A 10,096-nucleotide genomic window follows, 5' to 3' on the forward strand; every position below is an offset into this window, starting at 1 on the left:
AAAAAAAAAAAGAACCAGAAGCTGGGCGCCTGGGTGGCTCAGTCGTTAAGCGTCTGCCTTCGGCTCGGGTCATGATCCCAGGGTCCTGGGATCGAGCCCTGCATCAGGCTCCCTGCCCCGCGGGAAGCCTGCTTCTCCCTCTCCCTCTCCCATTCCCCCTGCTTGTGTTCCTGCTCTCGCTGTCTCTCTCTCTGTCAGATAAATCAATAAAATCTTAAAAAAAAAAAAAAAGATTCTCTCTCTCTCCCTCCCTCTCCCTCTGCCCCTCCCCAACTCACGCTCTCCCTCTCTTAGAAAAGAAAAGAATGGTCTGAAGGGAGTTAAGGACAGGATCAGGGAGACTATATCTATTGCAGGAAATGACGTTGGCTTGGACCAGTGCAGTGGTAGTTGCATTGGTCAGAGAGTGGTGGAACCTGGGGAAATTAGAGCTGACTAGGTTGTCTGAAGGATGGGTGTCAGGTATGGCAGAAGCAAAAGGATAATTCCAAGGTTTTGCCTGAGTAACTGGAAGAACGGTGTTTCGTTGAGGTGGGAAGGAACAACAGGAAAACCTGAGGAGACGGTGGGGCCAGTCCTGCTTAAGATACCTCTTCTCCCTCCACATGAAGATATCAAAGTAGGCAGCTGGTTATAAAGACTGGGGTGGAGGTGAGTGGGCAGGGCTGGAGTACATACACGAGAGTCATAATAACCATAGCAAAGGTGTTAAGGACCTGAGATTGGACAAGGTCATCTAAGGAGTGAGCAAAGAGATCCAAGACAGCCCCGAGCTACAGCCCTACTCAAAAGGTTGGGGGGAAAGAAGCATCTGCAACAGGCCGAGGAGAAGCAGCCGGAAAAGCAGGCAGGGCAGCACAAATGTCCCAAAGAGGACACAGTGAATGGTTATGTCAAGTGCTGACAGATCAAGCAATTCACAAACTGAAAAAGGACTGTCAGCGTGGAGGTTATTTGTGACCTTGGAGAGAACAGCTTTAGTGGAGTAGTGGGGGTTAAGTAGAGTGGGCTCGAGAATGAAAGGAGAGAAATCAGAGACGGTATGTGCACGCAACTCGTCTTGATGTCAGTTGTTCTTTCAAACCAATCACGTGCATTTTGACATTTAAACAGTTCAACCCTTCATATGGAAGTTTTTACAGCAGATGAGAAAATGGTTTCCAGGTTAAGTGGTCAAGTACGAGTTTCATGCGCTCATCGTTTTTGGCAACAAAATAGAGCCAATCCTCATTATTCATCAATTTCATGTTTGTGAATTCAGTTACCCACTAAACTGATTGGTAAACCCAAAACCAATACAGTGCTTTCCCTGGTCATTCTCGGACATGCGCAGAGTGGCAAAAAGCTTACGTTGCCTGATGCATGCTCCCCAGCTGAGATAGAACAAGGTCCCATTCCTGTTTCTGCTCTCACACTATAGAAAATGTGTATTAGAACATAAAAACTTCAAGATAGTAATTACCTCTAGGGAGGAAAGAGAACGGTGCCTCCAATTGTGTCTATTTCTTAAAAATATGAAGTAAATAGGGCATGCTAGGTAAAATCTGAGCAATGGGTAAATGGTTTCTATTCTAATCTCCTTTTGGCATACCTAAATACGTAAGTGTTTAACTGAGATGAAATAACAGTATTTTACTATTCGACTGTTTGCTGGAGTGCCACCACCATCTGATGGATAGCTCATGATCCGCTGGCGATGTCACCGACCCCGCCAAAAGGTCGCCTTTTCAGTTCCTAATAACTCGATGGCTTTAGAGCACAGCCCCAGGTCACTGGAATTGCAACCTCACCGCTTTCAAGCCAGAAGTTGCAGGCGTGCAAAAATCACATTGAGCAGCTGCATGAAGGGAGGTCCGCGTCTGGCGGCGGTGGGTCGGGGTGCGAGGAGACACGTGCCAGCCGCTCATCAAAGGCTGGGGACGGAGAAGCACGCCTGGCCTGCCGCGGACCCCGGCCCAGCGTGCAAACAAATCCAGCGTGCAGTTCCCCTGGATTCGACAGCACCGGAAACGGCAACTCCCACTGGGGGCGCTGCGGACACACGAGTGGAGGCTGCCTTCCAGGAAGCCAAAAAAAAAAATCAAAAAACGAGGGGGGGAAGAAAGAAAGAGAAAAAGGAGGGATAGTGGAGAGCCGGGCCCCGGCCGCCGCTCCCACGCCGTGCCCCCGCCTCTTCGCCGCCCGGGCCGCCGCCCTCGCGCCCGGCCGCTCCCCGGCGGCCCAGCCCTCGGACCCCGAGGCCGGCCCGGCGCTGCCCGCCGGCGGGGACCTCAGGTGCGTACCCCGCCCCCGCCGCGGCCGCCATTAGGAGCGGGCGCTTCTCCTGGAACTTTCTCCGCCCGCGGGGCTGGCAAGGGGGAAGCCTGGGGAGGGAGGCCGGCCGTCCAGGCGCACGGCGGGAGGCGCCCCCGTCGCCGCCCCGCGGCCCCCGAACCCCGTTACCCGCAGGCCGGGCCCAGGAGTGGGGGTGGGGCGGGGAAGCCCCGCCGCGGGGACAACGGTCGCGCGCACGGACGCGCAGCCCTGTCCTCTCTGATTGGCTGGGCGGGGTCGTGGGGGCGGGCGTCTGCAGGCTCTGGGCTCTCTGGGCCCGGTGCGCGTGAGGTCACGCTCCGCCTGGCGTACGTGGGGCTCGCCCGCTGCGTGCGGACGTGCTTGATTGGGTAGGTGAGGGGGCGGGGCCGCGGCTGTTGCCTGGTAACTACTCCGGCTCCCCGGAGGAGGTGTCGGGCTCCGCCCCCCACGTCGCGCGTGGCCGGTGGGCGCCCGGCGTGGGTTTTGGAGTGGGTCGTGGCCCCGCGGCGGGCTCCGGCGTCCTGTTTATTAGCAGACGAGCAATCCGGAGGCCGGAAGAAGAGCCTCCGGTCGGGGGCCTACGATTCCTAATGGTCGTGGCTTAGAGTTAAAGCGGGGAAAGGCATTCTCAGCCTGTCAGACCCAAGCTTTGCTGTGTTAGTAACAGCTTTATTGAGATAGGCAGTAGAATGCGCCCTAATAGTGTGTGAGCACTCGTTTTTGTTTTACTGGCGGAGCTGTGCGGTTCCATTGTCGAATCGCAGAACATTTCCCACCCCAGCCCCCGCCCCCTGCAACCGCTCATGTCCTTTCTGCCTTGGTGGCTCTGCCTCTTCTGAATGTTTCCCATAGATAGGGTCATCCTAAGGGATCTTTGTGTCCGGCTTCTCTCCTTCCCTTTTATGGCTGAATAGTAATCCGTTGTATGGACAGACCACATTTTTTCCCCCACCAATTGATGGATCTTTGGGTTGTTTCCACTTTTTGGCTATAATGAATACCATGAGCATTCATGTATATTTTTGTTGTTTGGGGGCTTTTTTTTTTTTTTAGAGGTGGGAGGGGGAGAGAGAATCCCAAGCAGGCTTCACGCCCAGTACTGGCCCACATGGTTTGATCTCACAACCCTGAGATCACGACCTGAGCCAAAATCAAAAAGTCCCATGCTTAACCGGCTGAGCCACCCAGGCACCTCCACATACTCGTTCTTGTGTGGACCTATTTTCGACTCTCTTGGATATATACCAAGGAGTCGAATCGCTGGGCCCAACTTTGCCTTTCAAGGGGAAATTTTTTCATGTTTTAGCATCCTGCTGGAAATGGTTGGTGTGACTGGCTCATGGGGCCATCAGTACCCACAGATTTGGTGCCAGGCAGTAGCAGGTGTTACTATGCAGTGGTGATTGGGACTGGGTCTCGGTTCTGCCTGCGTGCTGGTTAGCCCCTGGAGTTGGCTGCCCTGAGCTCTGGGTCTTTCCCTGGACCTTCAGCCTGGACATTGACTTCCCTCATTCTCAGGCTGCCCAACTTGGAAATAATGTTCACATTGTCTTATCCCTCTCAGTTACTGAGTCTGTTTCCACATGCCCTGGGCCACTCAGGGGTGTTCTGGCTCTCATTTTGCCTTTATTACCTGTTATTCTGCTGTGTCTGTGCAGGTCTGTCTCCCTTGACAGCACTGGTGGTGGGTTTTACTCACCTTTGTTTCCTGGTGCCCTTCTTGGGAACAGTATATGTTTTCACATTGCAGGTGCTCAAAACATAGTTTTAAATTTTTATGATTTGGGGGCGCCTGGGTGGCTCAGTTGGTTAAGCGTCTGCCTTCAGCTCAGGTCATGATCCCAGAGTGCTGGGATCCAGCCCCGCATTGGGCTCCCTGCTTGGTGGGGAGTCTGCTTCTCCCTCTCCCCCTGCTCCTCTCTCTTTCTCTCGTGCATACTCTCTCTCTCTAATAAATAAAGTCTTAAAAAAATAAATGTTTATGAGTTTATTTTGACTAAGGTAAAGTTCTAGACTATTTGTTAATCATTTAAATTTAACTTTTTTAAATTTTATGATCTTGAAAATACACATTATTTCTAGTTATCTTCCATATGCTTTGGTAATTCCAGAATAGAATACCTTGTTGTCTTGAAATTTGTTGTTGTTCTTCTTTTAAATTTTTTTCCAGTTTGGGGGTGCCTGGTGGCTCAGTCAGTTAAGCGGTGGACTCTTGATTTCAGCTGGGGTCATGATCTCACGGGCCTGGGATCAAGCCCCACGTAGGGCTCTGTGCTCAGCAGGGAGTCTGCTTGAGGATTCTGTCTCCCTCTCCCTCTGTTCCTGCCCCCGGCTTGCCCGCACGTGCTCTCTCTCTCTAAAATAAAAAAAATCTTTAAAAAAACTTTTTAAATTTAAATTGTTTTCCAGTTTTATTGAGATATAATTGACATATAACATTGCGTTAGTTTTAGGTATACAACATAGTGATTTAATATATGTATTGCAAAACGATCACAACCAGGTTAGTCAACATCACCTCACATAGTTACAAACTTTTGTTTTCTTGTGATGAGAACTTTTAAGATTCACCCTCTTAGCAACTTTTAAACATATAGTAGGGGGCGCCTGGGTGGCTCAGTCGTTAAGCATCTGCCTTAGGCTCAGGTCATGATCCCAGGGTTCTGGGATGGAGCCCCGCATCGGGCTCCCTGCTCAGAGGGAAGCCTGCTTCTCCCTCTCCCACTCCCCCTGCTTGTGTTCCCTCTCTCGCTGTGTCTCTCTCTGCCAAATAAATAATAAAATCTTAAAAAAAAAAAAACCTGATAATACAGTATTGTTAATTGTAACTGCCATGCTGTGCATTACATCCCCAGGACTGACTGACTGATTGATTTTAAGATTTTTTCAAAAAATTTTAATCTCTACACCCATTGTGGGGCTCGAACTCACAACCCTGAGATCGAGAGTCAAATGCTCTACCAACTGAGCCAGCCAGGCTCCCCAGAACTTACTTTTTTAGGACTGGAAGTTTGTACCTTTAACGCCCTCCTCCGTACATTTCTGTGGAATGGAGAACAGGTTTAGCACTGAGTTTATAGCTCCCATTCACTGTGGCCCAGACTGGAAAAGGTGGCACCTCAGGAACTTAAATAAAATCAAGGCCTCGGAGACCTGAAAAATTCTAGGAAAACCTAGAAACGGTTTGAAAACAAAAAAACAAAAAAAAACGGGGCCTCTATTTCAAGATGTGAGAGGTTTGGTAAATGGAGCGACGACATTGCAAATGATGGACCGTTGTCCATGATGGAAATGAACAGTAGATCAGGGATGAGCAAACTTTTTCTGTGAAAGGCCAGATAATAAGTACTTTCGGTCCGGGGCACATGTGGTCTCTGTCACATGCGTGCAGCCCTGCCCTTACAGGAAAGCAGCCAGAGATGAAATGCAGACAAATGAGTGTGGCTGTGTGCCAATAAAACTTTATTGACAAAATGGATTTGACCCACAGGCTGCAGATCCTTGACCCCCGTTCTAGATGTTTGCTTTTCATTCGTAAAATATCACCTTGAAAAGAAGAGAGAGATGGTCCTCAAGGGTTGCTGGGGAAACTATGTAAGATTTGAGAAGGTTTTTGTTTTTGTTTTTTTAGTTTACATCTCCAGTCTTTTAAAAGAGTAAAAAGTTGGACTGGCTCAATCAGAAGAGCATGGGACTCTTGATCTTGAGGTTGTAAGTTCGAGCTCCACATTGGATGTAGAGATTGCTTGAGTAAATAAATAAACTTTAAAAAAGTAATAGATAAAAGAGCAAAAAGGTTAAGTACTGTGTAAATCCTGTGATCCAAGTGAACGTTGCTTATGCTTTAGATTTGAATAGGAAAGAAATTAATCACCCCGTAGGCTCTGGGGGATTTTATTCTGTGATACAGGCTTTCCCTGTTAAGGATTTTTAGCTTTGAGGCGCCTGGGTGGCTCAGTCAGTTGGGCGGCTGCCTTCAGCCCAGGTCATGATCTCAGGGTCCTGGGATCGAGCCCCGCGTCACGCTCCCAGCTCAGCGGGAGAGTCCGCTTCTCCCTCTCCTTCAGCTGCTCCCTCTGCTTGTGCTCTCTCCCTCTCAAATAAAATCTTAAAAAAAAGGATTTTTAGCTTTGCTAGAATGCAGTAATTTTTCTTTTTTTTTTTTTTTCAGGAAAATGTTCTCAGGGTGGGAGACCCCAGGTCAGCTTCTAATCATGTTTCATTATTTTGTTTTAAGTCATCTCTACACCCAATGTGGGGCTTGAACTCACAACCCCAAGACCAAGAGTCCCATGCTCTATGGACTGGGCCAGGCAGGAGCTCCTCCCATGTTTCATTATTGTTGATGTTCCATTAGTGCACGGGGTATTCTAAGTCATCAAATAGAAAAGACAAGGCTCCTGCCTCCATTTGTTGTTAAGTAAAGGATGCAACAAAGCAATAATTAATGCAACGTTGAATTTTTTTGTCATCGCTGGTAGCACAGTTGGTACCAACTGCTAATATCTTACTTCCACCTAGCTTAATTTTGCCTGTTATTTATTCTGTGCAATAAACCAGAGTTTTGACATCACAGTCCTCTTAGGTAGGGATTACTGTGCTATAATTAACAGAAATGATACTTGTACCACTCATGCTAAAAGATGCCAGTCAAGCAATATACTTCTGTGTTTTAGAGAAAGGCTTTGTTGAAACTTCTCTATGCAAGGAATTGTGCAAAATAATAGATACAATGGTGCTCGCTTCAGCAGCACATATGCTAAAGTTGGAACAATACAGAGAAGATTAGCATGGCAAGGATGCGAGGATGACACGCAGAATAATAGGTACAGAGGTACCATACATGCGTTTAACTTTTGAGAGTTTAACCATGGTTGAACTGTAAACATGAAATGAGAACAATCACTATTTCAATATCATAGGGAGAGCTTGGGTGGCTCAGTCGGTTGGGTGTCTGACCTTGACTTAGGTCATGGTCTCAGGGGCCTGGGATTGAGCCCTGAGTTGGGATCTGTGCTCAGCGGGGGAGTCTGCTTCTTCTTCTCCCTCTGCCCCTCCCCCCAGTTGTGCTCTCTCACCCTCTCTCTGTCATGAATAGATAAAATCTTTAAACAAACAAAGAAATAAATATTGTAGGCACTCTCTGTCATTCCAGTGGAGGAGCATGTGGGAGACGGGAGCCTGGAACATGCCAGCCCCATAAATGGTCTCAGTTCTCTGGGGCCTCTCAACGTGAACATCTCAAAACACCACGTGTGTCTCCAGTGTTTTAAAATGTGTGTTTTTCAGGGCGCCTGGCTGGCTCAGTCGGTAGAGCGTGCGACTCTTGATCTCGGGGTTGTAAATTCGAGCCCCACATTGGATGTAAAGATTACTTAAAAATAAAATCTTAAGGGGCGCCTGGGTGGCTCAGTCATTAAGCGTCTGCCTTCGGCTCAGGTCATGATCCCAGGGTCCTGGGATCGAGCCCCACATCGATGGGGTTCTCTGCTCCGCGGGAAGCCTGCTTCTCCCTCTCCCACTCCCCCTGCTTGTGTTCCCTCTCTCGCTGTCTCTCTGTCAGATAAATTAAAATAAATAAATAAATAAAAAATAAATAAATAAAATCTTAAAACAAAAATGTGTGTTTTTCATACATCATGGCCCCTAACCTACTTCACTGGGTGATTAATGGAAGAAACAGCCATCCGTGTCTAGACTGCAGGGAAAACTGGCCAGCAGGACTTGGTGAGGGGTCACCATTAGAGATGTGGTCCCAGGGAATCCAGTATTCATGCCGTCAACGTGCAAGTCATCAAACAAGGGCATTTCGTGTTCCAGTAGCTGCTTGATGACCAGCCAAGTAGATGATAAGAGTTTAGAGAGACAGAAAAGTATTACAGTTATGGCTGGAAGACATGAACTCCAAAGACATAGCTATTGATGGCAAAACTCTTTTTTTTTTTTTTTTTAAGATTTTTTAAAATTTATTTGACAGAGAGTGACAGAGAGAGACAGCGAGAGAGGGAACACAGGCAGGGGGAGTGGGAGAGGGAGAAGCAGGCTTCCTGCTGAGCAGGGAGCCTGACAGGGGGCTCGATCCCAGGACCCTGAGATCATGACCCGAGCCGAAGGCAGTCGCTTACTGACTGAGCCACCCAGGCGCCCCAAAACTCTTCTTTTTTAAGATTTTACGTATTTATTTGTTTATTAGAAAGAGAGAGAGAAAGAGCACGACTGGGGGCGTGGAGCAGAGGGAAAGGGACAAGCAGACTCTGCACTGAGCTTGGAGCCCAAAGCGGGGCTCTATCTCATGACCCTGAGATCATGACCTGAGCCGAAATCAAGAGTTGGAGGCTTAACTAACTATTGATGGCAAAATTCTAAAAGAAAAGGGAACCAAGCCCTCCCCCAAAGAAGGATGGCCTTCTGATAAACAGCTCAAATCCACTCCAGCGGGGTTGACACATTTTAGAACCACTTATGTGAAAAAATGTGCCGTGTTGGCGAAGTTGCATCTAGTGATAAAGAGGAAAATCATTTCCCTAAATAATTAAAGAAATCATAGAAGAAAAATGTTCTCTCTGGGACAGGTATTTTTTGCTTCCTAAGATGATTTTGACCATGCGTGAATTTGCCTTTGGGCTTGCCTACTTCCATTGTAAGATGGGACTCTGTTGTGTAAGAAGGGTTTTTTGGTTTGGTTTGTTTTTTAAAACAGTGTTGGAATTAGTTTACTCTGAAAGATACTAGTCAAGAATATCAGTTTCTTAGTCACAGTTTCCTTTTTTTCGTAAGTAGGCTTCGCACTCAACATGGGGCTTGAACTCATGACCCTGAGATCAAGAGTTGCATGCCCTACCAACTGAGCCAGCCGGGAGCCCCTCTTAGTCACAACTAAGTCCCACTTAGTCTTAGTTATTATATTATTATATAATAATAACATATTAAAGGGTTTTGATTGCTAGTTTACTTTTAGAACAGTGCAAATTTACCCATATTAGTCTTTTTTGAAAACAAATATTTGCTTTATCTTAGATAAAAATTGAACACATGTTCAATATATTTAAAGGCTCATTTTTAAATCTTTGTAACTTCCAATGGGAAAAAAATTTCACTGTTTCAACCAAGTAATGCCATTGATTTCTAAAAGTGTAGGGCGCCTGGGTGGCTCAGTTGGTTAAGCCACTGCCTTCGGCTCAGGTCATGATCCTGGAGTCCCGGGATCGAGTCCCTCATCGGGCTCCCTGCTCGGCAGGGAGTCTGCTTCTCCCTCTGACCCTCCTCCCTCTCATGCTCTCTGTATCTCATTCTCTCTGTCTCACATAAATAAATAGAATCTTTAAAAATAAATAAATAAATAAATAAATAAATAAATAAATAAATAAATAAATAAATAAAATAAAAGTGTAGACAGGACTTTGGAGTGAAAGCTCCAGATTCGCCAACAGACTTATTTTGCATAAAATAAAAATCATTTCAAGTTGTGCCCTTCTCATGAAAAGAATTTAATCTGAATTCTTAATGGTGCATTCTAGAGACTGATTTCCCCAAAAAAGAATTATATAACCCATAGGATGGACCATACAGTTTCTGAAAATAGAAATGTACAAATAATTGACACAGAGTATGGTCAGTTTCTAAAAATAATTGTTAAAATTTTGAAATAATCTTGAACTTGCTGAAAAGTTGGGAGTATGGTACAAAGAACTTTTATTTTTTCTGAACCATTTGAGAGAAATTATCAACCTGTGGCCCCATTATTCCTGAATACTTAACAGTGTATATTTCCTATCAACAAAAATATTCTACATAAAGCAGT

At 46.6% G+C, this 10,096-nt stretch overlaps 1 non-coding gene across 1 annotated transcript; it reads left to right on the forward strand.

Moving 5' to 3' along the window:
- The first annotated feature begins 7,030 nt into the window (after nt 1-7,030).
- Nucleotides 7,031-7,142, forward strand: LOC123324986. Its single transcript, XR_006540160.1, has one exon. It is a non-coding gene; the product is annotated as a U6 spliceosomal RNA (small nuclear RNA).
- Nucleotides 7,143-10,096: the final 2,954 nt, after the last annotated feature.

This window comes from Neomonachus schauinslandi, chromosome 5 (genome assembly GCF_002201575.2).
Source record: "Neomonachus schauinslandi chromosome 5, ASM220157v2, whole genome shotgun sequence".
Lineage (NCBI taxonomy): Eukaryota > Metazoa > Chordata > Mammalia > Carnivora > Phocidae > Neomonachus > Neomonachus schauinslandi.